This window comes from Dipteris shenzhenensis, unplaced genomic scaffold, assembly GCF_047967505.1.
Source record: "Dipteris shenzhenensis isolate YYH24624 ecotype China unplaced genomic scaffold, Dip_SZ_1.0 scaf0040, whole genome shotgun sequence".
NCBI lineage: Eukaryota > Viridiplantae > Streptophyta > Polypodiopsida > Gleicheniales > Dipteridaceae > Dipteris > Dipteris shenzhenensis.
The window spans coordinates 11,745-15,874 of NW_028239347.1; the positions used below are offsets into that span (position 1 = coordinate 11,745).

Genomic DNA, 4,130 nt, shown 5'->3' on the forward strand with positions numbered 1-4,130 from the left:
TTGTATGCCACTAGCTGTGGTGTCGATGGATTCACTACTTCAGCGCTGTCATTGGACATCGCAAGCTGAGCATCCATTTCCTGCGTATTGCCTATACTGGAAGCAGGGATGTATACCTCCAACGACTTCGGGAATGGAACCATAGGCTTCTCATTAGCTGGGGGAGCCTTTTCAATGCATGGGTAACACCTCAACCTCCCGTTTCTGGCATGCTCTAGTCCCTTGAGTCTCTCGACGTCAGACGAGAATTTCCCTTGATTCTCGTCTCTCATCCGGTAAGCCAGATGCTTTGTGGACTGTAGAAGCAGTCCGGTGCATTTCGTTGCACTTCCATCACCTTCGTCAAGGGGCGCACTCCGATACCGTTGATGTCCAATAGCTTTGATAGTAATGGCTGGATCTACTGCCCCGTCCATTGAATGTGATGAAGCAAAAAGTGGTATAGCAATAAACATCGGAATGAGACTAGGAAAAATGGTCCGAATAATCTCTATAGTAGTTCCATGAACCACTCTTTCAGGAATGGGATTTCTTCAGTAATGGAAATGCCATGAGGTGCGAACCAACATCCGTGGTACAAAGATCAGAATAATGATTAAGAAGACCGGAATGTCATGATGTGAGTCAATTATTCCTTGCATCATAGGTATGGCTGCGTCCTAAGATCCTAATTACCGAGGTTCCGCAGCATCACGAGGAGCAATTGGAACAAATAGCTACCAAAAAAGGGTTCTCGAAAGAAAGAAATTAGCACTTGAAGGTGAAATGGGTTCCTTTATAATTAATTTCAAACCATCCGCTAAAGGTTGTAACAACCCAAATAATCCCACTACATTAGGACCCCTCCGACGTTGCATGGAAGCCATGACTTTACGTTCGGCTAACACTAGAAAGGCTACTCCTAGTAGAAGTGGTGCGATGATTGCCAAGATTTGAGCTCCAAGATTCCATACATAAGAAAGATTACATACATAAAAAAGAAACACATTTGGCTCGAAATAATCCCATATTCGCACGTCCAACCCCAGGTTTACCTTTTCGGTGATCTCGGTTACGGTGAGTTCCCACTTGATCCCAACTCGTGTCAATAGGGGCAGGATAGGCTGAAGGCCTCGGCGTGAATTTGGAAGCGGGGTTTGCCACAGGGGGGCGAGAGCCCAGTCTATAGCTTCCATCAACTCATCGAACGGCGGTCCGAATTGCACCAAAGGCCTCGCTACCGATTGCATATCCGGCAGGGTGGCGTCACGGATAACAAAAAGGGTTTCCGAGAGCTCACTGAGATCGCCTGGCCCCGGGCGGCCGGGGAAGTTTCTTAGCGTGCCCATGTGTTCGGCGAAGTCGTCCTGTAGAATCCTCAATTTTCCCTTGATACTCGTCGCCATTTGCTCTGTAATCATTCTTCCGTTTCCAGGCATGTCTTGTGGTGTTGGTTATTAAAGCTGGGGATATTCATGGCAGTTTAAGGCTATCCCGGAATCGAACCCGTGGAATGGTGCCGAGGGAAAGTCGATGGTGTGCCAACATGATTCAACCGTTCAACTTGCCGGGGAGTGCGAGCCAACGCTCCCCCAACAGATACGATAGTGCGAGCCCAACTTCTTGGTGGGTGCGGCGAGCCTTTGCCGCATCCACTAGAATACGCAATTCCGAAATTCCTTCCCGGAATCGATGCCTTTCCGCGGTGGGTACGCCAAAGAAAGCAAGATTGAATTTCCATTCCTTGGACAATTCTCAGTGGATTTGCACTCCATGGTCCAATTGCGGATTCTATATACGAAATTTCCATTCTCAGTGGATTTGCACGTGGCTCCCTAAAGGAAAGTGCCCACTTCTGCCCGGCCAAAGTAATCTGCCGTCCTGGGAAAGTGCATTTCTTGTTAGCCCGAATCTGCCTAACTTTCCCCGCGCATAGCGCTTTCTCCTCGCGCATAGCGCCCGGCCATTTACCCAACGAATTGACTTTACCGACGTTAGTACAGTTAATGGAGGGACGCTGGCGCCTTCCTTTAGGATTCCCTCCAGCCACAGGTTCCCCTACGACTACCATGTTACGACTTCACCCCAGTCACTGACCCAACCGTGGTATGCGCCAAGAAGACCACCAATACCAAAGTGGGCCACACTCAACTAGGCGTGGAACACTTTAGTAATGGGTGATCCCTGGTCGATGCTTCGGGCGAAACCAATTCCCAGGGTGTGACGGGCGGTGTGTACGGGGCCCGGGTACATATTCACCGCGGCATGCTGATCCGCGATTACTAGCGATTCCAACTTTATGTTCTCGAGTTGCAGAGAACAATCCGAACTGAGGCAATCTTTCTGGATTCGCTCCGCCTTACGGCCTTGCTTCCTATTGTAATTGCCATTGTAGCACGTGTGTAGCCCAGCCCATAAGGGCCATGCGGACTTGACGTCATCCCCACCTTCCTCCATAGTAGAACTACGGGCAGTCTTTTGTGAGTGCAACATCGGCACAGAGGGAGTGTCATCAATCCCGGCCTAAGACTGAACACAGATTCATGGGCCCAGGTACCGGCTCACTTACCATCCATTACCGGGTGGCTCGCTCGTCGGAACCGTTCGCCGGAAGCCCATGTTCTATGTTCCTGCTTTAGGGGGTGAATGATGACATTGATCCTTTGAGAGCAGCATGTCTTAGCAACACAAAACGAGGGTTTCGCTCGTTATAGGAGTTAACCAAAAACGTCTCACGACACGAGCTGACGACAGCCATGCAGCACCTGTATGAATTTTCGTTTCATCCCGTTAAGGACAAGCACACTTGTTCATATGTCAAGTGTTCATACGTCAAGTGTTCATATGTCAAGGGCTGGTAAGGTTTTGCGCGTTGTATCGAATTAAACCACATGCTCCACCGCTTGTGCAGGCCCCCGTCAATTCCTTTGAGTTTCAGTCTTGCGACCGTACTCCCCAGGCGGAGTGTTTAACGCGTTAGCTGAGCCCCCGATCCGCAGACCAAGGACGAACACTCATCGTTTACGGCATGGACTACCAGGGTATCTAATCCTGTTTGCTCCCCAAGCTTTCGCACCCCAGCGTCAGTAGAGACCCAGAAAGCTGCCTTCGCTATTTCGGCGTTCCTTCGTATATCTCCGGATTTTATCCCTACACACGAAATTCCACTCCCCTCTATCTCACTCGAGTGAATTGGTTTTGAAAGCATTCCGCCAGTTGAGCTGGCGCCTTTGACTCTCAACCTGATTCACTGCCTACGTGCCCTTTACGCCCAGTCATTCCGAATAACACTTGCCCCCCCCGTCTTACCGCGGCTGCTGGCACGGAGTTAGCCGGGGCTTCTTCCTCGAGTCTTGTCACAATCGCGCACCCGACGAAAGAGCTTTACAAGCGGCATTGCCCTTCCTCGCTAACGCGACGTTTTTCACTCACTCACGCGATATTGCTGGATCAGGCTTTCGCCCATTGTCCAATATTCCCCACTGCTGCCTCCCCACGGAGTCTGGGCCGTGTCTCAGTCCCAGTGTGGCTGATCGTCCGAAAAGATCAGCTAAGCATCTGCGGCTTGGTCAGCCTTTACCCAACCAACTACCTAATACTACGCAGGCTCATCAAACAGCGCTTTAACGCTTTATCGAAGCTTTTTCGCTTTCGTTTATTCGGGATTTGGCCCAAACTGTTTGGCAGATTCCCACGCGTTACGCACCCGTTCGCCACTTTGTTTTCAACTGTTCCATGAAGGGACGAAAACAACGTTCGACTTGCATGTGTTAAGCATATCGCTAGCGTTCATTCTGAGCCAGGATCAAACTCGGTTTTTTGGTTAAAAACGCGGAAACGAGATATTTTCTGAGTTTCCGGATAGTTTTTGCAGATTCAAGGAAATACTTGAAGACGGAGGGGATACTGGACGGTTCCTCCTCCACGCGGGAAGGGAAGGGAAGGGAAGGGAAGGGAAGGGAAGGGAAGGGAAGGGAAGGGAAGGGCGTGAAGACCTTTCTTCGAGTATTTATTCTTTCATTGATCCAGTTCAACTCTCTCTGAGCCGAACCCTATTCAATGATGATGTGATTTGGGGTTCGGAGGTTCGATAGAAACTGCTCCATGATACAAAGCCATACTTGCTTTGCATCGCCCAAACCACACTCCAT

At 50.0% G+C, this 4,130-nt stretch overlaps 1 pseudogene; it reads right to left on the minus strand.

Moving 5' to 3' along the window:
• Nucleotides 1-2,014: 2,014 nt before the first annotated feature.
• On the minus strand, nt 2,015-3,795 carry LOC147879348 (18S ribosomal RNA; annotated as a pseudogene).
• Between the last annotated feature and the right edge of the window lie 335 nt (nt 3,796-4,130).